This window comes from Triticum aestivum, chromosome 2B (assembly GCF_018294505.1).
Source record: "Triticum aestivum cultivar Chinese Spring chromosome 2B, IWGSC CS RefSeq v2.1, whole genome shotgun sequence".
Lineage (NCBI taxonomy): Eukaryota > Viridiplantae > Streptophyta > Magnoliopsida > Poales > Poaceae > Triticum > Triticum aestivum.
Genome location: NC_057798.1, coordinates 74864366 through 74889590, shown reverse-complemented (window position 1 = coordinate 74889590; position 25225 = coordinate 74864366). Strand labels below are relative to the sequence as shown.

The 25225-nt window shown below is 40.1% G+C and overlaps 1 pseudogene; it reads left to right on the top strand.

The window, feature by feature from the left end:
* Window positions 1–630: 630 nt before the first annotated feature.
* LOC123040516 (L-type lectin-domain containing receptor kinase SIT2-like) overlaps window positions 631–25225 on the top strand; it is a 48517-nt pseudogene continuing 23922 nt past the window's right edge.

Genomic DNA, 25225 nt, shown 5'->3' with positions numbered 1-25225 from the left:
TGGACACCGGGGACGCATCTGCTCTGTGGCCGGCTTCAATGGGGGAACAACTGCTCTACAGTGACATGAAGGTGCGCCACTGGCGCCAGGTGAGAACACGCGCGAGCGAGGTGGAGTGGATGGATGGGTCAGGTTAGAAGCGGGCGTGGCTTTTGCGCGGACGCCTGTAAAGCCCACCCACGCTTGTATTTGGTTTATGAAAGAAAGTGCGTTTGGACTGTGTTGAATGACACAATACGTCCGGACCGCACGATTCAAACAGTTATGGCCAGTTCAAGAATCAGCATTGGAAATGTCCTAACCCCCAATGTTACTTTTCAAAATGCCCTGCATTGCTAAGTGAAGAGTCGAGAACGACGACTTGAGTTGAGACCTGTGGCTGCTCGGCATGGCAGATCGACTCACGACTCTTAGAAAACGATCGATTGCATTCAGCCACATGTGATGTGCAGACACTGCAGTCATTTTTGGACAGCTGGAAGAGAGCACCGTTCCATGCATTTCCATTTCAGACGGTAGACGTCCAGCTCGCGACATGGTTCCCAGAATTTTCCTCGCCCCAACTCGGAAGCACTGACAAGGGGGAAAAGCTCGCTTCACCGCGCTGCCTACCGTTCACAAATCCCAAGCACCACAGCCAAGGATAAAGAGACCGGCGAGCGGTCCTTCTGCGCCGTTGGTGATACAGAGCCATGCTTCTTCTCGAGCCTTACCACTTGGTCGCTCTGCTCCTGCTCCTGGTCGCTCCGGGCCGCTGCCTCGCGGCCACCGGCGGCGATGACGGTCGGCAGTTCGTCTACAACGGCTTCACGGGCGCGAACCTGACGCTCGACGGCACGAGCAGAGTTATGCCTAACGGCCTCCTCGTGCTGACCGATGGCAGAAAGGTGAAAGGCCATGGCGTCCACCCGTTCCCGCTGCCATTCCGCACCGCATCGAATGCCACCGGCTCCGTGCGGCCTTTCTCGAGCACCTTCGTCTTCGCCATCTCCAGTCAAGACGACGACGTCAGCAGCGACGGCATCGCCTTCTTCGTGGCCGCGTCTAAGGAGGTGCTCTCCACTGCGTCGCCAGGCCAGTTCCTGGGCCTACTCAACGAAGACAATATTAGCAACCGGAGTGCCCACATCTTCGCCGTGGAGCTAGACACGTTCAAAGATGACGAGCTCCGTGACATCAACGACAACCATGTGGGCGTCGACGTTGATAGCCTCGTGTTGATCGATTCCGCCAACGCCGGGTACTATGATGATGGCACCGGGATGTTCCAGAACCTAAGTCTGATAAGCCAGAAGCCCATGCAGGTGTGGGTGGACTACGACAGCAGGGCCACGGAGATCACCCTGACCATGGCTCCGTTGGGCGTGGCCAGGCCCAAGAAGCCCCTCCTGCGGACCACCGTCGACCTCTCGGGGGTGGTGCAGAACACCGCGTACGTCGGGTTCTCTTCGGCAACGAACTTCATTCGAACACGACATGTCATTCTCGGCTGGAGCTTTGCGTTGGATGCGCCGGCCCCTGCACTGAACATCTCAATGTTGCCGGCCTTGCCATCGACCTCGAACTACAAGACACGGTCCAAATTGCCAATGATGATCGCCTTAGCATTATCGGTGACGCTGGTTTCGATAAGCATCCTAATTTATATACTAGTAGAAAGAAGGCGCAGCGGCACGCCACGCCCGTGGTTGAGCCACTGTGTACGTGTGTAATGTTTTTTTTATAGTGAGATGTCGAGCTGGTTGCAAACACCATTCATATTTCTTGCATCAACAAGAAAAAAGTGCATCCAATTGAAAAGGGGGGTAATTTTAAATTCTGCATGATCCAGCCAACAAAAATTAACAGTATTAATTAAAACTATTCAAACCCATCACCGTTATTGTTTTATTTTTAAAATATATAAGCATAATATATGGGAGTGAGAATTTAACAACTTCTTAAACATTCTTTCTCTATCTCTTTGCATGTAAATTAATGTCGAATATCATTGGAAGCAAATGGATTATTTCTACATACAGAATAACCAAGATTCATGAATTTTCTATGCAAACTGAGAAGTACACTTCACTGTTGAACTCAGTCTTTTCAAGAATAGCCCGTCATGGAAATCACAAGGATAACCAGTCAGAGCTCAAACAGTCAGAGCTTAGCGAGCAAGTGAGCAAGCTACTGGATAATCAAAAATTGAAACAGAACTTCCAACATGCACGATCTTGCGGTTGCAACTGTAACTGCTGAATACCTCTTTTGGACTCCGAATATACTCCATGCTTCGATATATAGAGAAAAGATTAATGGTAATCTTCTGAGAAGCCAACTTGTCTGATAAGAATGATCAGAAAGCTGTAAAACAAAATGCACTTTGTCATTTGAAAATGAAAAGAGAAAGAATTGGGCAATCAACAGGAACAATACAATCTATCAATCAGTTGCTTCCTCTGAATGAACAGACACAAATCAGAGCAAAATTGACCCTAGAGTAACAACAGCATGAAACAACATCAAGCAATGAAGCATTCACAAAAATCTAAAGCACCATAAACAAAATATATATTACCAGTTTACCACTATCATTACACCACTTCTATGCTCCAAAATGTGGTACTGATAGATGTATATATCTTAGTAGATGCATTTTTAATTCGTTTTGTAGACATAAAGTTGCTGATCTAAACATCTACAGATAATCACTCAAGTAGCAGATTTTGATTTATTGGATTCAACATGTTCTTTTGTACACTACCATGGCCCATAGCAAAAGAAAAACTATACATACATAACCCATAGTTATTAAAATATCATGAAATGCTAAGGTAACCCCAATTGGCATAAAGAAATCATTTACCAACGAACTGTACTGACATATTATGCCAACAACAGGCTATGTGTTGTGGTAATTTGTTCTAAATGATAAGGCTTCCTTCAGACTCCAGTTTTTCATTATTGGCTTATGTTCTTATAGTGAAGTTGCCGTTGCATATAATTTCTAAACATTAGCATGTGGTCTCTCTCTGTTCTGCTTGTCATGTCATAACACCATGCATATCTAGTTTACTCTGGTTGCGACTGACGCCATGTATTAGAGTCATAGACAAAGGGACACACACTTCAGAACTTTAACATCAATCTGGAATGATTCATTCATCTAAAATGAAATAAGGGTTTAGGGAACCAACATCTAGGATGACACACCACATTGTAAGGCAATTCACATTTTGGAGACCAAAGCTAAGTCAATTTAGTGGTTATCTCTATGTTATAGCAGTCTTCTAACTAAACATCAAGATTGCGAAATAAAATTACCAAAACACCAATGCACTAAACTGCATAATTTTTTTTGGTCCTTCCAAGCCCTTTTGCAATGACATCAATTTCAAAAATGCAAAGAACGACGTCAACCTGGAGATGAAATAAAATAACGAAGCGGATCTAACATCTCAGGAGGAGAAAATGTCACTGGATAAGTAGTACGTATGCATTTATATCCTTTTATTTCACAGATTATCATTGGAAAGCTCATGGACTCCCGTGATAGCAAGTTCACTGCGAACGTTATTTTTCTTTAAAAATCAATAACTAAGAAAAATCATTGCAAGCATGGGGGCAGTTTCACATAAAACAACCAATTTAAAAACATGAACACCCTGTGCACAGCTTGGCTATTAGCCTTAGCACAAACTGATTGAAAGGGCTTAGTGAGACGCTTAAGTGCTCAAAAGAATTTTCAGCTATCATTAAGGGAAAAACATGAACAACCATTTTTTTAAAGGAACACGAACAACTATTGAATAGCTTACCTACTGGCTTTGTGCAAAGCGATTTAAAGCAGGCCAGAATAGTAAGACGCCGAGGTGCTAAATTAAGTCACGACCACATACGAATGGAAAAGTGGCACCTTTATCACTGAATTGATAAAATTGGTTGAATAAATATTGAGTCGTCTTCTCAACAAAAAAGTCGATCAAGTTGAGTGCGCACACATTGGGCTGGTGGTCCAAGTGCGGGCGCTATCACAGTGAGACTGAACGTAATATCAAATACTCATATTGATAATGAACTGCCTTTGCCAATAACAATATATACTCTTTCAACTACTGGTTTACAAAAAATGAAACCGAGAGTATTTTTACACCATCAAACTAATCGTGTTCCTTAAATATGTGCAACCCTAAACTACTTCTGCATTTGGTTAGGTATTCAGGGGAAATATATCAAGGAGAAAAACCCTGATATCATCATAGTATTAACTACCACCAGCACTTTATCCCTGTAAGCAACCCGTTTTGAAATAACCTAGCACAGGAAAATCATATTTTTGAAGTACTTAATGATTTGTTTCACATCTGCAGAAATTGTATATATACGAAGGCAAGCATAATACATATGTTACATATTCACGCATGTGTCAACCAATTCCACAATATGGTTGTTGTCTAGATGAAAATAAAGGCTATATGCCTTGCAACACGAAAATTAACTTCATATAATTCGGCAGTCTTTTTACCATAAGGAATATTAAAAAATTCAAAGCGTGGATATCCCCTTCCCAAGATTTGATTGGCATGAAGTAGCACAGGGAAAAAAATATTCAAAGAGTAAACTAACAACAGAAATAATCTCATTCAGTTTTATAATCTCTGAGAGAAGTATTAATTAAAATGGCACTTTGCAAACGATGACATGAACACATAGAAGCATCTCACACGGGTAGCAGCACAGCAAGAGAATCAGTTAATTCAGGCATGTTTCTAATGAAAATCAATCTAGATTCCCAACTAAATTGATTAACTAATCAGTGACAGAAAATAAAATAAAATGCTAGACTCCCGCTACCATCTTCAGAAGATCATACATGGCACAAAATCCAAGTATGTAACAACTATACATGGCACAAAATCCAAGTATGTAACAACTACACAAAATCCAAGTATGTAACGCTCCTCTCGGCATAAAGTCTGGCAACATTAGTAGCATATATACTGTTGGTAGTTCAGCTGCAAAGCCGGCTCATAGAAGCTAGAATCAATCGTTGGCAAATTGATTTGATTAAGCACAGCCATGTACCATTCCCAATCTAAATTCACAGTCATTGATTAAATTTGTAACCCGTGGATTCAACCTCGTAGAGAAAGAGGATGCTAGGATTTTGTCATTGAAGTGTTTCAATTGAGATAAAGCACCAATCAAAATCATTAAGGTTTGCAAAATTTATGTGTAACTAAGACCATACCACGAGCCCATAGGCAAAGACCTGGACGGCAGAGGAAACCAGCGGCATGCGGCATGCCCAAAGCGTCCTGATCTCCTCTGCGCTATCTCAAGTGCTCCTGCTCCTTAAAGCCACCATCAACGACATGTTACCCCCATCGTAGCCTACACCAACACCCAACATGGCTGCACCATTAGCAGACGCGCTTGAGGTAGCACACAGAACGTCTCATTGGTACAGCTGCTGTCTGGCTCCAAACGATTTCCAATAATAAATGGTTGAATTCTGCATATCGACTTAATTGTCGCAGCAAGGCGATACATAGGAGCAATTATCCCAAGATTTTTTCTAAAAGTTGTAACAATCTAACCCAATTAGCCCCTAATAATGTACAGTTTACCTACATGTCAGTCAGCTGAATTTCAAATACAGGGCAGTTGATTTTTTAATGAAGGAAAGAGAAGGGAAGGGTCTCGCGGGAGAGAAGGAAGGGGCTCAGCATCATCATCCCATTATCCATCGTAGGGTTCAGGGTGGGGGCGGTGGTTTTGATTATGGTGTGGTTTCAGTGGAGAAAAAACTCGATGCGAGGGGTGTGGGGCTAGAGGGATGGCCAGGATGATGGAAGAACGATTGTGGGGGTGGTTCAAGGGAGAGCGAGGCAGTCGCGGGCGGCGGGGGCGGCAGTTAGGCTGGTGGTAGCTGGTGACATGAGGAAGGAGATGTGCGGAAGGTTGAAGAAAGGCTGTGAGCTCTTGATTTCGCATCCGACGGTTCACAAAATCGACCAACCCCCAAAAAATTCAGCTGACTGACATCTAGGTACGCCCAATAATGTATTAACCTGAAAACTATTAACATAACCACTAGGTATACATAATACAAAAACAGGTTGGACTATCATGAGAATGAGATTGACTATACACAATATCCCATTAATTAACCCAACTAGTAGAGTGCCTCTGTGTTGCCACGGGCTCTTGAAAAAGTTTACAATAGTTACATGTTAAATTTCACATGCACAAACAATATAACACAAACACAATTACTGAATAATTGAAGTCCATTTTGCAATGAAAATTGATAACAAAACGAAAGACTAACGACATGTCCATGTAACAAACTGAGCGATGTTCCAACTAAACATCTATTACAAAATTATCAATATCTAGATGATGCGCTTAAGAAATTCTTTAACAATATCAGGAAAGTTTTCTTTAGCTTCATTCCCACGGTGTTTTAGCAGGTATAATAAAAACTGCTTCCTCAACTCATACTCATTCTGCACAAACAATATATGTAGTTAGTATGCAAATTTCACGCCGAAGGTCTTAAAACATGTAACGGACAATACTTACCACGCAAACCTGCTTGACCAATTCTATACTGTTCCACCAGAGCATAAAATGAAAACCAAAATAGCCAGACACATTCCTGCAATATTTTAAATTAATAATGTAAAGAATATAGTGATAACAAAAATAAATATTTATTTTATTATGAATTCATTACCCGTCTATACTCATTGGAATACCAAACGGAAATAAACGTCGCCATTTAGATATCGGAATTCCAAACCAGGCAGCTTTATTTCGAGTGCTTCTTTGAAATCCCTTGCAAAAGTTTTTAATTTCACTGCATGTCTCAAATTTTTACCCTCTTAGGATTGTGATGTTTGAATAGGGTCCAAAATATATATCCGACGTGCCTCTTTGTCGATTAGATTACGTGAATTAGTAGCTGGAAGAACTATGCCCTATATTATACAGCCTAAGTACCCTCAAATGCACGGATACTTCAGCCGACCAGCGAATCCGTATCGGATACCATATCCGATACCGTACTTCCCCGATACGCCCCTGATATGTATCGCTGGAGTATCCAAGAATAAATAATTTAAAACAATTATGATACTCTAAGGATACTTCGCCAGTATATTTTGGATACTTTTCCAGCCCAGGTAAGAGCCCGCTCAGCCCAGTTAAGAAGCAACCAACAACCCTAGTGCCCCGATGCCCCCATCCTCCCCCTCACGGCGTCTTTCCTCCCTCCCATGCTCACACCAGGCAGCGGTTGTGTCGCCAGCGGCTGCTCACCGAGGTCCTAGGGCCAGCAACAGTGGCGGCTAGCCAGCGACGAGCTCCTCCTCCTACTCACCAACGTCCCCTCTCACGTAACATCCATGTATGGACACTTCTCTTCTCCATTTCTCCTGCCCAACCAAGCTTATCTCCTCTTCTTTCTTCTATGATCTCTGAAGATCTATCATTCTCATCTCCTCCAGATTGCTTTGAGTACCTACAATGTATCCGTATTGACACTTTTTGAAAATGACGAATTTACGTATCCGTATTGGCTCGATACTGATACCCGTATCCGTATCGGTGCATTCGAGTAAGTACCAGATTGACACCTAAGAAATGGATATCCAGCGTCCACATTTCCCTATTTGTAGTAGAACATAAAACTGAATCAAATCAAAGGTCCTCGTGCATTGCAACGGGATGACAATATAAACACATGGATATAATTTGATAAAAGAGAGAATCATGCATATTGTAGCATATACATTTTGCACACAACTTTATTGTAAACAAAACATACTCGTGGAAATTCCTAAGCTACTGGCTATGTCCTGAATATATACTGAAATTAACTTCACTGGATTTATGACTTCAAGGTGGGCATGATCTGCATGTTGATCCAGTACAGGAAAATTCATTACCCCTAATATTTGATAGAGACAAACGCACCGACACATGATCATGTAAAAGCAAAATCCAGTTTTATCACCAAAAAGAAATGAAAAAACAAGTTATTGGTGCTTTCTTTCTCTGTAGTCCTGAACCACTACTTTGATTGTGTGGATAATAGGGAACTTACATATAACAAGAACTCTTTATAATTTGGAAGTATACGATATAACGTGGACAACATCGTTCTCTCAAAATCTGTAGCAATCAATGGAAAAAAGTAAAAGATAATCTCCTAACACTACAATATTCTCAGGTATGTACTCTTAAGAATAGGGGTCATCTTACTTTGCCAGGTACAAAATTGACAAATACAATGGTATTGCTAGTAGCCTATTAACGATTTTGAAGATGTGGCAACAAGACAAGTTGTGCCATTTGAAAATGAGTGTAACCATGGACAATTAGGTCAACATGTTCTAGTGGTAATACAACCAGGGACACCTGAATTAGTACTACAATTATGTTAATGTCAAATTCTTCAGTTTGTTCCTATTAAAAACGCCCACTATAACTATGTTTCAGTTCTTCATCACTCCTTCCACTTTCGTGAAAAAGGGAAAAGGAATAGGGCAGTATTAACGAAGGGGGTATCTTACTGGAGAAATAACGATGAATATCTTACACTTTTCTCTGTAGTTCTGAACCACTACTTGTATTCTGTGGATAATAGGTAACTTACATACAACAAGAACGCTTTATAATTTGGAAGTATATGATATAACGTGGACAACAGTGTTCTCCCAAAATCTGTAGCAATCAATGGAAAGAAGTAAAAGCTAATCTCATAAAACTACAATATCATCTATTATGTATTCTTAAGAATAGGGGTCATCTTACTATGGCAGGTACAAAATTGACAAAGACAATGGTACTACTAGTACCCTAGTATCAATTTTGGTGGAACTGGTTCTAAAAGTTGTAACAATCTAACCCAATTAGCCCCTAATAATGTACAGTTTACCTACATGTCAGTCAGCTGAATTTCAAATACAGGGCAGTTGCTTTTTTAATGAAGGAAAGAGAAGGGAAGGGTCTCGTTGGAGAGAAGGAAGGGGCTCAGCATCATCATCCCATTATCCATCGTAAGGTTCAGGGTGGGGGCGGTGGTTTTGATTATGGTGTGGTTTCAGTGCAGAAAAAACTCGATGCGAGGGGTGTGGGGCTTGAGGGATGGCCAGGATGACGGAAGAACGATTGTGGGGGTGGTTCAAGGGAGAGCGAGGCCGTCGCGGGCGGCGGGGGCGGCAGTTAGGCTGGTGGTAGCTGGTCACATGAGGAAGGAGATGTGCGGAAGGTTGAAGAAAGGCTGTGAGCTCTTGATTTCGCATCCGACGGTTCACAAAACCGACCAACCCCCAAAAAATTCAGCTGGCTGACATCTAGGTACGCCCAATAATGTATTAACCTGAAAACTATTAACATAACCACTAGGTATACGTAATACAAAAACAGGTTGGACTATCATGAGAATGAGATTGACTATACACAATATCCCATTAATTAACCCAACTAGTAGAGTGCCTCTGTGTTGCCACGGGCTCTTGAAAAAGTTTAGAATAGTTACATGTTAAATTTCACATGCACAAACAATATAACACAAACACAATTACTGAATAATTGAAGTCAATTTTGCAATGAAAATTGATAACAAAACGAAATACTAACGACATGTCCATGTAACAAACTGAGCGATGTTCCAGCTAAACATCTATTACAAAATTATCAATATCTAGATGATGCGCTTAAGAAATTCTTTAACAATATCAGGAAAGTTTTCTTTAGCTTCATTCCCATGGTGTTTTAGCAGGTATAATAAAAACTGCTTCCTCAACTCATACTCATTCTGCACAAACAATATATGTAGTTAGTATGCAAATTTCACGCCGAAGGTTTTAAAACAGGTAACGGACAATACTTACCACGCAAACCTGCTTGACCAATTCTATACTGTTCCACCAGAGCATAAAATGAAAACCAAAATAGCCAGACACATTCCTGCAATATTTTAAATTAATAATGTAAAGAATATAGTGATAACAAAAATAAATATTTATTTTATTATGAATTCATTACCCGTCTATACTCATTGGAATACCAAACGGAAATAAACGTCGCCATTTAGATATCGGAATTCCAAACCAGGCAACTTTATTTCGAGTGCTTCTTTGAAATCCCTTGCAAAAGTTTTTAATTTCAGTGCATGTCTCAAATTTTTACCCTCGTACGATTGTGATGTTTGAATAGGGTCCAAAATATATATCCGACGTGCCTTTTTGTCGATTAGATTACGTGAATTAGTAGCTGGAAGAACTATGCCCTGTATTATACAGCCTAAGTACCCTCAAATGCACGGATACTTCAGCCAACCAGCGAATCCGTATCGGATACCATATCTGATACCGTACTTCCCCGATACGCCCCTGATATGTATCGCTGGAGTATCCAAGAATAAATAATTTAAAACAATTATGATACTCTAAGGATACTTCGCTAGTATGTTTTGGATACTTTTCCAGCCCAGGTAATAGCCCGCTCAGCCCAGTTAAGAAGCAACCAACAACCCTAGTGCCCCGATGCCCCCATCCTTCCCCTCACGGCGTCTTTCCTCCCTCCCATGCTCACACCAGGCAGCGGTTGTGTCGCCAGCGGCTGCTCACCCAGGTCCTAGGGCCAACAGCAGTGGCGGCTAGCCAGCGACGAGCTCCTCCTCCTACTCACCAACGTCCCCTCTCACGTAACATCCATGTATGGACACTTCTATTCTCCATTTCTCCTGCCTAGCCAAGCTCATCTCCTCTTCTTTCTTCTCTGATCTCTGAAGATCTATCATTCTCATCTCCTCCAGATTGCTTTGAGTACCTACAATGTATCCGTATTGACACTTTTTTAAAATGACGAATTTACGTATCCGTATTGGCCCGATACTGATACACGTATCCGTATCGGTGCATTCGAGTAAGTACCAGATTGACACCTAAGAAATGGATATCCAACGTCCACATTTCCCTATTTGTAGTAGAACATAAAACTGAATCAAATCGAAGGTCCTCGTGCATTGCAACGGGATGACAATATAAACACATGGATATAATTTGATAAAAGAGAGAGTCATGCCTATTGTAGCATATACATTTTGCACACAACTTTATTGTAAACAAAACATACTCGTGGAAATTCCTAAGCTACCGGCTATGTCCTGAATATACTGAAATTGACTTCACTGGATTTATGACTTCAAGGTGGGCATAATCTGCATGTTGATCCAGTACAGGAAAATTCATTACCCCTAATATTTGATAGAGACAAAGGCACCGACACATGATCATGTAAAAGCAATATCCAGTTTTATCACCAAAAAGAAATGAAAAAACAAGTTATTGGTGCTTTCTTTCTCTGTAGTCCTGAACCACTACTTTGATTGTGTGGATAATAGGGAACTTACATATAACAAGAACTCTTTATAATTTGGAAGTATACGATATAACGTGGACAACAGCGTTCTCTCAAAATCTGTAGCAATCAATGGAAAAAAGTAAAAGATAATCTCCTAACACTACAATATTCCAGGTATGTACTCTTAAGAATAGGGGTCATCTTACTTTGCCAGGTACAAAATTGGCAAATACAATGGTATTGCTAGTAGCCTATTAACGATTTTGAGATGTGGCAACAAGACAAGTTGTGCCATTTGAAAATGAGTGTAACCATGGACAATTAGGTCAACATGTTCTAGTGGTAATACAACCAGGGACACCTGAATTAGTACTACAATTATGTTAATGTCAAATTCTTCAGTTTGTTCCTATTAAAAACGCCCACTATAACTATGTTTCAGTTCTTCATCACTCCTTCCACTTTCGTGAAAAAGGGAAAAGGAATAGGGCAGTATTAACGAAGGGGGTATCTTACTGGAGAAATAACGATGAATATCTTACACTTTTCTCTGTAGTTCTGAACCACTACTTGTATTCTGTGGATAATAGGTAACTTACATACAACAAGAACGCTTTATAATTTGGAAGTATATGATATAACGTGGACAACAGTGTTCTCCCAAAATCTGTAGCAATCAATGGAAAGAAGTAAAAGCTAATCTCATAAAACTACAATATCATCTATTATGTATTCTTAAGAATAGGGGTCATCTTACTATGGCAGGTACAAAATTGACAAAGACAATGGTACTACTAGTACCCTAGTATCAATTTTGGTGGAACTGGTTCTAAAAGTTGTAACAATCTAACCCAATTAGCCCCTAATAATGTACAGTTTACCTACATGTCAGTCAGCTGAATTTCAAATACAGGGCAGTTGCTTTTTAATGAAGGAAAGAGAAGGGAAGGGTCTCGTTGGAGAGAAGGAAGGGGCTCAGCATCATCATCCCATTATCCATCGTAAGGTTCAGGGTGGGGGCGGTGGTTTTGATTATGGTGTGGTTTCAGTGGAGAAAAAACTCGATGCGAGGGGTGTGGGGCTTGAGGGATGGCCAGGATGACGGAAGAACGATTGTGGGGGTGGTTCAAGGGAGAGCGAGGCAGTCGCCGGCGGCGGGGGCGGCAGTTAGGCTGGTGGTAGCTGGTGACATGAGGAAGGAGATGTGCGGAAGGTTGAAGAAAGGCTGTGAGCCGTTGATTTCGCATCCGACGGTTCACAAAATCGACCAACCCCCAAAAAATTCAGCTGACTGACATCTAGGTACGCCCAATAATGTATTAACCTGAAAACTATTAATATAACCACTAGGTAGATGTAATACAAAAGGAGGTTAGACTATCATGAGAATGAGATTGACTGTACACAATATCCCATTAATTAACCCAACTAGTAGAGTGCCTCTGTGTTGCCACGGGCTCTTGAAAAAGTTTAGAATAGTTACATGTTAAATTTCACATGCACAAACAATATAACACAAACACAATTACTGAATAATTGAAGTCAATTTTGCAATGAAAATTGATAACAAAACGAAAGACTAACGACATGTCCATGTAACAAACTGAGCGATGTTCCAGCTAAACATCTATTACAAAATTATCAATATCTAGATGATGCGCTTAAGAAATTCTTTAACAATATCAGGAAAGTTTTCTTTAGCATCATTCCCATGGTGTTTTAGCAGGTATAATAAAAACTGCTTCCTCAACTCATACTCATTCTGCACAAACAATATATGTAGTTAGTATGCAAATTTCATGCCGAAGGTCTTAAAATAGGTAACGGACAATACTTACCACGCAAACCTGCTTGACCAATTCTATACTGTTCCACCAGAGCATAAAATGAAAACCAAAATAGCCAGACACATTCCTGCAATATTTTAAATTAATAATGTAAAGAATATAGTGATAACAAAAATAAATATTTATTTTATTATGAATTCATTACCCGTCTATACTCATTGGAATACCAAACGGAAATAAACGTCGCCATTTAGATATCGGAATTCCAAACCAGGCAGCTTTATTTCGAGTGCTTCTTTGAAATCCCTTGCAAAAGTTTTTAATTTCAGTGCATGTCTCAAATTTTTACCCTCGTACGATTGTGATGTTTTAATAGGGTCCAAAATATATATCCGACGTGCCTCTTTGTCGATTAGATTACGTGAATTAGTAGCTGGAAGAACTATGCCCTGTATTATACAGCCTAAGTACCCTCAAATGCACGGATACTTCAGCCAACCAGCGAATCCGTATCGGATACCATATCTGATACCGTACTTCCCCGATACGCCCCTGATATGTATCGCTGGAGTATCCAAGAATAAATAATTTAAAACAATTATGATACTCTAAGGATACTTCGCTAGTATGTTTTGGATACTTTTCCAGCCCAGGTAAGAGCCCGCTCAGCCCAGTTAAGAAGCAACCAACAACCCTAGTGCCCCGATGCCCCCATCCTTCCCCTCACAGCGTCTTTCCTCCCTCCCATGCTCACACCAGGCAGCGGTTGTGTCGCCAGCGGCTGCTCACCCAGGTCCTAGGGCCAACAGCAGTGGCGGCTAGCCAGCGACGAGCTCCTCCTCCTACTCACCAACGTCCCCTCTCACGTAACATCCATGTATGGACACTTGTCTTCTCCATTTCTCCTGCCTAGCCAAGCTCATCTCCTCTTCTTTATTCTCTAATCTCTGAAGATCTATCATTCTCATCTCCTCCAGATTGCTTTGAGTACCTACAATGTATCCGTATTGACACTTTTTTAAAATGACGAATTTACGTATCCGTATTGGCCCGATACTGATACACGTATCCGTATCGGTGCATTCGAGTAAGTACCAGATTGACACCTAAGAAATGGATATCCAACGTCCACATTTCCCTATTTGTAGTAGAACATAAAACTGAATCAAATCGAAGGTCCTCGTGCATTGCAACGGGATGACAATATAAACACATGGATATAATTTGATTAAAGAGAGAATCATGCATATTGTAGCATATACATTTTGCACACAACTTTATTGTAAACAAAACATACTCGTGGAAATTCCTAAGCTACCGGCTATGTCCTGAATATACTGAAATTGACTTCACTGGATTTATGACTTCAAGGTGGGCATAATCTGCATGTTGATCCAGTACAGGAAAATTCATTACCCCTAATATTTGATAGAGACAAAGGCACCGACACATGATCATGTAAAAGCAATATCCAGTTTTATCACCAAAAAGAAATGAAAAAACAAGTTATTGGTGCTTTCTTTCTCTGTAGTCCTGAACCACTACTTTGATTGTGTGGATAATAGGGAACTTACATATAACAAGAACTCTTTATAATTTGGAAGTATACGATATAACGTGGACAACAGCGTTCTCTCAAAATCTGTAGCAATCAATGGAAAAAAGTAAAAGATAATCTCCTAACACTACAATATTCCAGGTATGTACTCTTAAGAATAGGGGTCATCTTACTTTGCCAGGTACAAAATTGGCAAATACAATGGTATTGCTAGTAGCCTATTAACGATTTTGAAGATGTGGCAACAAGACAAGTTGTGCCATTTGAAAATGAGTGTAACCATGGACAATTAGGTCAACATGTTCTAGTGGTAATACAACCAGGGACACCTGAATTAGTACTACAATTATGTTAATGTCAAATTCTTCAGTTTGTTCCTATTAAAAACGCCCACTATAACTATGTTTCAGTTCTTCATCACTCCTTCCACTTTCGTGAAAAAGGGAAAAGGAATAGGGCAGTATTAACGAAGGGGGTATCTTACTGGAGAAATAACGATGAATATCTTACACTTTTCTCTGTAGTTCTGAACCACTACTTGTATTCTGTGGATAATAGGTAACTTACATACAACAAGAACGCTTTATAATTTGGAAGTATATGATATAACGTGGACAACAGTGTTCTCCCAAAATCTGTAGCAATCAATGGAAAGAAGTAAAAGCTAATCTCATAAAACTACAATATCATCTATTATGTATTCTTAAGAATAGGGGTCATCTTACTATGGTAGGTACAAAATTGACAAAGACAATGGTACTACTAGTACCCTAGTATCAATTTTGGTGGAACTGGTTCTAAAAGTTGTAACAATCTAACCCAATTAGCCCCTAATAATGTACAGTTTACCTACATGTCGGTCAGCTGAATTTCAAATACAGGGCAGTTGATTTTTTAATGAAGGAAAGAGAAGGGAAGGGTCTCGTTGGAGAGAAGGAAGGGGCTCAGCATCATCATCCCATTATCCATCGTAAGGTTCAGGGTGGGGGCGGTGGTTTTGATTATGGTGTGGTTTCAGTGGAGAAAAAACTCGATGCGAGGGGTGTGGGGCTTGAGGGATGGCCAGGATGACGGAAGAACGATTGTGGGGGTGGTTCAAGGGAGAGCGAGGCAGTCGCCGGCGGCGGGGGCGGCAGTTAGGCTGGTGGTAGCTGGTGACATGAGGAAGGAGATGTGCGGAAGGTTGAAGAAAGGCTGTGAGCCGTTGATTTCGCATCCGACGGTTCACAAAATCGACCAACCCCCAAAAAATTCAGCTGACTGACATCTAGGTACGCCCAATAATGTATTAACCTGAAAACTATTAATATAACCACTAGGTAGATGTAATACAAAAGGAGGTTAGACTATCATGAGAATGAGATTGACTGTACACAATATCCCATTAATTAACCCAACTAGTAGAGTGCCTCTGTGTTGCCACGGGCTCTTGAAAAAGTTTAGAATAGTTACATGTTAAATTTCACATGCACAAACAATATAACACAAACACAATTACTGAATAATTGAAGTCAATTTTGCAATGAAAATTGATAACAAAACGAAAGACTAACGACATGTCCATGTAACAAACAGAGCGATGTTCCAGCTAAACATCTATTACAAAATTATCAATATCTAGATGATGCGCTTAAGAAATTCTTTAACAATATCAGGAAAGTTTTCTTTAGCATCATTCCCATGGTGTTTTAGCAGGTATAATAAAAACTGCTTCCTCAACTCATACTCATTCTGCACAAACAATATATGTAGTTAGTATGCAAATTTCATGCCGAAGGTCTTAAAACAGGTAACGGACAATACTTACCACGCAAACCTGCTTGACCAATTCTATACTGTTCCACCAGAGCATAAAATGAAAACCAAAATAGCCAGACACATTCCTGCAATATTTTAAATTAATAGTGTAAAGAATATAGTGATAACAAAAATAAATATTTATTTTATTATGAATTCATTACCCGTCTATACTCATTGGAATACCAAACGGAAATAAACGTCGCCATTTAGATATCGGAATTCCAAACCAGGCAGCTTTATTTCGAGTGCTTCTTTGAAATCCCTTGCAAAAGTTTTGAATTTCAGTGCATGTCTCAAATTTTTACCCTCGTACGATTGTGATGTTTGAATAGGGTCCAAAATATATATCCGACGTGCCTCTTTGTCGATTAGATTACGTGAATTAGTAGCTGGAAGAACTATGCCCTGTATTATACAGCCTAAGTACCCTCAAATGCACGGATACTTCAGCCAACCAGCGAATCCGTATCGGATACCATATCCGATACCGTACTTCCCCGATACGCCCTTGATATGTATCGCTGGAGTATCAAAGAATAAATAATTTAAAACAATTATGATACTCTAAGGATACTTCGCCAGTATGTTTTGGATACTTTTCCAGCCCAGGTAAGAGCCCGCTCAGCCCAGTTAAGAAGCAACCAACAACCCTAGTGCCCCGATGCCCCCATCCTTCCGCTCACGGCGTCTTTCCTCCCTCCCATGCTCACACCAGGCAGCGGTTGTGTCGCCAGCGGCTGCTCACCCAGGTCCTAGGGCCAACAGCAGTGGCGGCTAGCCAGCGACGAGCTCCTCCTCCTACTCACCAACGTCCCCTCTCACGTAACATCCATGTATGGACACTTGTCTTCTCCATTTCTCCTGCCTAGCCAAGCTCATCTCCTCTTCTTTATTCTCTAATCTCTGAAGATCTATCATTCTCATCTCCTCCAGATTGCTTTGAGTACCTACAATGTATCCGTATTGACACTTTTTTAAAATGACGAATTTACGTATCCGTATTGGCCCGATACTGATACACGTATCCGTATCGGTGCATTCGAGTAAGTACCAGATTGACACCTAAGAAATGGATATCCAACGTCCACATTTCCCTATTTGTAGTAGAACATAAAACTGAATCAAATCGAAGGTCCTCGTGCATTGCAACGGGATGACAATATAAACACATGGATATAATTTGATTAAAGAGAGAATCATGCATATTGTAGCATATACATTTTGCACACAACTTTATTGTAAACAAAACATACTCGTGGAAATTCCTAAGCTACCGGCTATGTCCTGAATATACTGAAATTGACTTCACTGGATTTATGACTTCAAGGTGGGCATAATCTGCATGTTGATCCAGTACAGGAAAATTCATTACCCCTAATATTTGATAGAGACAAAGGCACCGACACATGATCATGTAAAAGCAATATCCAGTTTTATCACCAAAAAGAAATGAAAAAACAAGTTATTGGTGATTTCTTTCTCTGTAGTCCTGAACCACTACTTTGATTGTGTGGATAATAGGGAACTTACATATAACAAGAACTCTTTATAATTTGGAAGTATACGATATAACGTGGACAACAGCGTTCTCTCAAAATCTGTAGCAATCAATGGAAAAAAAGTAAAAGATAATCTCCTAACACTACAATATTCCAGATATGTACTCTTAAGAATAGGGGTCATCTTACTTTGCCAGGTACAAAATTGGCAAATACAATGGTATTGCTAGTAGCCTATTAACGATTTTGAAGATGTGGCAACAAGACAAGTTGTGCCATTTGAAAATGAGTGTAACCATGGACAATTAGGTCAACATGTTCTAGTGGTAATACAACCAGGGACACCTGAATTAGTACTACAATTATGTTAATGTCAAATTCTTCAGTTTGTTCCTATTAAAAACGCCCACTATAACTATGTTTCAGTTCTTCATCACTCCTTCCACTTTCGTGAAAAAGGGAAAAGGAATAGGGCAGTATTAACGAAGGGGGTATCTTACTGGAGAAATAACGATGAATATCTTACACTTTTCTCTGTAGTTCTGAACCACTACTTGTATTCTGTGGATAATAGGTAACTTACATACAACAAGAACGCTTTATAATTTGGAAGTATATGATATAACGTGGACAACAGTGTTCTCCCAAAATCTGTAGCAATCAATGGAAAGAAGTAAAAGCTAATCTCATAAAACTACAATATCATCTATTATGTATTCTTAAGAATAGGGGTCATCTTACTATGGTAGGTACAAAATTGACAAAGACAATGGTACTACTAGTACCCTAGTATCAATTTTGGTGGAACTGGTTCTAAAAGTTGTAACAATCTAACCCAATTAGCCCCTAATAATGTACAGTTTACCTACATGTCGGTCAGCTGAATTTCAAATACAGGGCAGTTGATTTTTTAATGAAGGAAAGAGAAGGGAAGGGTCTCGTTGGAGAGAAGGAAGGGGCTCAGCATCATCATCCCATTATCCATCGTAAGGTTCAGGGTGGGGCGGTGGTTTTGATTATGGTGTGGTTTCAGTGGAGAAAAACTCGATGCGAGGGGTGTGGGGCTTGAGGGATGGCCAGGATGACGGAAGAACGATTGTGGGGGTGGTTCAAGGGAGAGCGAGGCAGTCGCCGGCGGCGGGGGCGGCAGTTAGGCTGGTGGTAGCTGGTGACATGAGGAAGGAGATGTGCGGAAGGTTGAAGAAAGGCTGTGAGCCGTTGATTTCGCATCCGACGGTTCACAAAATCGACCAACCCCCAAAAAATTCAGCTGACTGACATCTAGGTACGCCCAATAATGTATTAACCTGAAAACTATTAATATAACCACTAGGTAGATGTAATACAAAAGGAGGTTAGACTATCATGAGAATGAGATTGACTGTACACAATATCCCATTAATTAACCCAACTAGTAGAGTGCCTCTGTGTTGCCACGGGCTCTTGAAAAAGTTTAGAATAGTTACATGTTAAATTTCACATGCACAAACAATATAACACAAACACAATTACTGAATAATTGAAGTCAATTTTGCAATGAAAATTGATAACAAAACGAAAGACTAACGACATGTCCATGTAACAAACAGAGCGATGTTCCAGCTAAACATCTATTACAAAATTATCAATATCTAGATGATGCGCTTAAGAAATTCTTTAACAATATCAGGAAAGTTTTCTTTAGCATCATTCCCATGGTGTTTTAGCAGGTATAATAAAAACTGCTTCCTCAACTCATACTCATTCTGCACAAACAATATATGTAGTTAGTATGCAAATTTCATGCCGAAGGTCTTAAAACAGGTAACGGACAATACTTACCACGCAAACCTGCTTGACCAATTCTATACTGTTCCACCAGAGCATAAAATGAAAACCAAAATAGCCAGACACATTCCTGCAATATTTTAAATTAATAGTGTAAAGAATATAGTGATAACAAAAATAAATATTTATTTTATTATGAATTCATTACCCGTCTATACTCATTGGAATACCAAACGGAAATAAACGTCGCCATTTAGATATCGGAATTCCAAACCAGGCAGCTTTATTTCGAGTGCTTCTTTGAAATCCCTTGCAAAAGTTTTTAATTTCAGTGCATGTCTCAAATTTTTACCCTCGTACGATTGTGATGTTTGAATAGGGTCCAAAATATATATCCGACGTGCCTCTTTGTCGATTAGATTACGTGAATTAGTAGCTGGAAGAACTATGCCCTGTATTATACAGCCTAAGTACCCTCAAATGCACGGATACTTCAGCCAACCAGCGAATCCGTATCGGATACCATATCCGATACCGTACTTCCCCGATACGCCCTTGATATGTATCGCTGGAGTATCCAAGAATAAATAATTTAAAACAATTATGATACTCTAAGGATACTTCGCCAGTATGTTTTGGATACTTTTCCAGCCCAGGTAAGAGCCCGCTCAGCCCAGTTAAGAAGCAACCAACAACCCTAGTGCCCCGATGCCCCCATCCTTCCGCTCACGGCGTCTTTCCTCCCTCCCATGCTCACACCAGGCAGCGGTTGTGTCGCCAGCGGCTGCTCACCCAGGTCCTAGGGCCAACAGCAGTGGCGGCTAGCCAGCGACGAGCTCCTCCTCCTACTCACCAACGTCCCCTCTCACGTAACATCCATGTATGGACACTTCTCTTCTCCATTTCTCCTGCCCAACCAAGCTTATCTCCTCTTCTTTCTTCTCTGATCTCTGACGATCTATCATTCTCATCTCCTCCAGATTGCTTTGAGTACCTACAATGTATCCGTATTGACACTTTTTGAAAATGACGAATTTACGTATCCGTATTGGCCCGATACTGATACCCGTATCCGTATCGGTGCATTCGAGTAAGTACCAGATTGACACCTAAGAAATGGATATCCAGCGTCCACATTTCCCTATTTGTAGTAGAACATAAAACTGAATCAAATCGAAGGTCCTCGTGCATTGCAACGGGATGACAATATAAACACATGGATATAATTTCATAAAAGAGAGAATCATGCATATTGTAGCATATACATTTTGCACACAACTTTATTGTAAACAAAACATACTCGTGGAAATTCCTAAGCTACTGGCTATGTCCTGAATACACTGAAATTGACTTCACTGGATTTATGACTTCAAGGTGGGCATGATCTGCATGTTGATCCAGTACAGGAAAATTCATTACCCCTAATATTTGATAGAGACAAAGGCACCGACACATGATCATGTAAAAGCAATATCCAGTTTTATCACCAAAAAGAAATGAAAAAACAAGTTATTGGTGCTTTCTTTCTCTGTAGTCCTGAACCACTACTTTGATTGTGTGGATAATAGGGAACTTACATATAACAAGAGCTCTTTATAATTTGGAAGTATACGATATAACGTGGACAACAACATTCTCTCAAAATCTGTAGCAATCAATGGAAAAAAGTAAAAGATAATCTCCTAACACTACAATATTCTCAGGTATGTACTCTTAAGAATAGGGGTCATCTTACTTTGCCAGGTACAAAATGGACAAATACAATGGTATTGCTAGTAGCCTATTAACGATTTTGAAGATGTGGCAACAAGACAAGTTGTGCCATTTGAAAATGAGTGTAACCATGGACAATTAGGTCAACATGTTCTAGTGGTAATACAACTAGGGACACCTGAATTAGTACTACAATTATGTTAATGTCAAATTCTTCAGTTTGTTCCTATTAAAAACGCCCACTATAACTATGTTTCAGTTCTTCATCACTCCTTCCACTTTCGTGAAAAAGGGAAAAGGAATAGGGCAGTATTAACGAAGGGGGTATCTTACTGGAGAAATAACGATGAATATCTTACACTTTTCTCTGTAGTTCTGAACCACTACTTGTATTCTGTGGATAATAGGTAACTTACATACAACAAGAACGCTTTATAATTTGGAAGTATATGATATAACGTGGACAACAGTGTTCTCCCAAAATCTGTAGCAATCAATGGAAAGAAGTAAAAGCTAATCTCATAAAACTAAAATATCATCTATTATGTATTCTTAAGAATAGGGGTCATCTTACTATGGCAGGTACAAAATTGACAAAGACAATGGTACTACTAGTACCCTAGTATCAATTTTGGTGGAACTGGTTCTAAAAGTTGTAACAATCTAACCCAATTAGCCCCTAATAATGTACAGTTTACCTACATGTCAGTCAGCTGAATTTCAAATACAGGGCAGTTGATTTTTTAATGAAGGAAAGAGAAGGGAAGGGTCTCGTTGGAGAGAAGGAAGGGGCTCAGCATCATCATCCCATTATCCATCGTAAGGTTCAGGGTGGGGGCGGTGGTTTTGATTATAGTGTGGTTTCAGTGGAGAAAAAACTCGATGCGAGGGGTGTGGGGCCTGAGGGATGGCCAGGATGACGGAAGAACGATTGTGGGGGTGGTTCAAGGGAGAGCGAGGTAGTCGTCGGCGGCGGGGGCGGCAGTTAGGCTGGTGGTAGCTGGTGACATGAGGAAGGAGATGTGCGGAAGGTTGAAGAAAGGTTGTGAGCCGTTGATTTCGCATCCGACGGTTCACAAAATCGACCAACCCCCCAAAAATTCAGCTGACTGACATCTAGGTACGCCCAATAATGTATTAACCTGAAAACTATTAATATAACCACTAGGTAGACGTAATACAAAAAGAGGTTAGACTATCATGAGAATGAGATTAACTGTACACAATATCCCATTAATTAACCCAACTAGTAGAGTGCCTTTGCCACGGGCTCTTGAAAAAGTTTACAATAGTTACATGTTAAATTTCACATGCACAAACAATATAACACAAACACAATTACTGAATAATTGAAGTCCATTTTGCAATGAAAATTGACAACAAAACGAAAGACTAACGACATGTCCATGTAACAAACTGAGCGATGTTCCAGCTAAACATCTATTACAAAATTATCAATATCTAGATGATGCGCTTAAGAAATTCTTTAACAATATCAGGAAAGTTTTCTTTAGCTTCATTCCCACTGTGTTTTAGCAGGTATAATAAAAATTGCTTCCTCAACTCATACTCATTCTGCACAAACAATATATGTAGTTAGTATGCAAATTTCACGCCGAAGGTCTTAAAACAGGTAACGGACAATACTTACCACGCAAACCGGCTTGACCAATTCTATACTGTTCCACCAAAGCATAAAATGAAAACCAAAATAGCCAGACACATTCCTGCAATATTTTAAATTAATAATGTAAAGAATATAGTGATAACAAAAATAAATATTTATTTTATTATGAATTCATTACCCGTCTACACTCATTGGAATACCAAACGGAAATAAACGTCGCCATTTAGATATCGGAATTCCAACCAGGCAGCTTTATTTCGAGTGCTTCTTTGAAATCCCTTGGAAAAGTTTTTAATTTCAGTGCATGTCTCAAATTTTTACCCTCTTACGGTTGTGATGTTTGAATAGGGTCCATAATATATATCCGACGTGCCTCTTTGTCGATCCCGTACAAGATGTATCGGCCGATGGATGCATAGGGAAAATAAATCTACAAGTGGAGCTATTAGAAACAACAATAAACCATGATAACAATAGACAAAATACTTTACTTACCATGTTGCACGATGAGATGTTGTTGTCCATCCCAGGCCAGCTATCAAATAATGTTGCCAACGTCTGGATAGTTTCCTTCTCGCAAAACTTCTGACCTCTTGTTGACTCTAGCATCATGGACTAAGTAAAAAAATAAATATTGCTTCAGCATGTTAATACTAATGCCACATAGAATGCAGAGTCACAATAACTTACACAAAATCTTAGATCCATGTAGTGTATAAGAGGGTCTGTGAACAATACTCCCTCGTCACACGCCAGTATATGCACGGCGGTGTTGAAGCAATCATTGTCCATAATCTGCTCCATGTTAAGTATGCACTGTAGTTTCTTAAGACTTAAGCCCATTGGATCAGGTGTTGCTACGGGCTACAATGCATATAAATAAATCAAATAAATAATTAAGATCGTCTTCAAAGTAAAAGTTCATTTTAGTATGTTAGATGCCCGCCCATTACCATAGGCCTTTTAGTGTATTGTTGTATAAAACTCAAAGAATTTTTAGCCCCTTTCAAAGACATTGCCTATGGACCCTTGTCGATGGATTCTTTTTTAACATCAAAATAATCTATTTCCATTTCTCTCATACTCTCTAAAAACAAACATATATAAAAGTACACATTTTGCATTATCACGGGTAGTCCCTCTAGACCTCTCATGCCCTCTCAATAAAACAAGTTAAAATGTCCCTTTGTGGTACATTTCACTTCATGGTGAATACAAGAACAAATGTGCAAATCCTTAATGTTTTTTCAACAACCGAAGATCCTTATTATTTTTTTTACTTTGGCTACTTTGTTTGAATTATTACCATATTCTTTACAAGAACTGGAACCGATAAATAAGGGGGGTGATCCCGCAAGACCTCCTAGGCCTTCTCAATAAAAAAAGGAGCAAGTTCATGGAAGCTACATTTGCTTTTCGCCCACACTGCATGCATAATCCTCGCCCTGCCAAAGTTTGTCATCAAATTCCAGCAATAAGTGACAACCGCCCCTGAACTGTGGTACTCTGATGGGTTCTTCATGGCTTGCATAATTTTCATTGAGCCTCTCCATCGCAAGGAAGTGGATGTCCAATTCTTTTTTACTTCTACCTGCATGAAGCAACAACGAAGCCCCCAAATGAGTCATGAAGAATAGCCCGCAGGGCCTCGTTGCCTCCATCAATATGAAACAAAGTGTCCTTGTTGAGGTTCACACTGCTGGACGCAGGTCAAGTCCAGTTATGAACTTGGCGCCGGTGCTCGATCCTCCCAGAGCAATGGAGTTTGCAACTATAGTCCTCATGCTCATCGATGAGTCTGCAAGGCGGTCCCTTTTTTATCATGAAAATGCTTCCACACTCCCACCAGGTAAACCAACAGGAAACCATTACAAGATCCTTGTTGTTGATTAGAGCCCCAGCTTTTACTACAGTCGGTACCCTTGACATAGGTTGTAGGGAAAGTGCGTATGTGAAATCATTATTTTACCTCCTTTTTTGTTCATACATTCATATATGGCAATGTCCTTTTTTCACGAATATGCAAAATCCTTGCATATTATTGCATTGATAGGGGAGTGTGAAAATACAGGGTTTAGTTGTTACAGGATATATACCGCAACAACAAAAGACC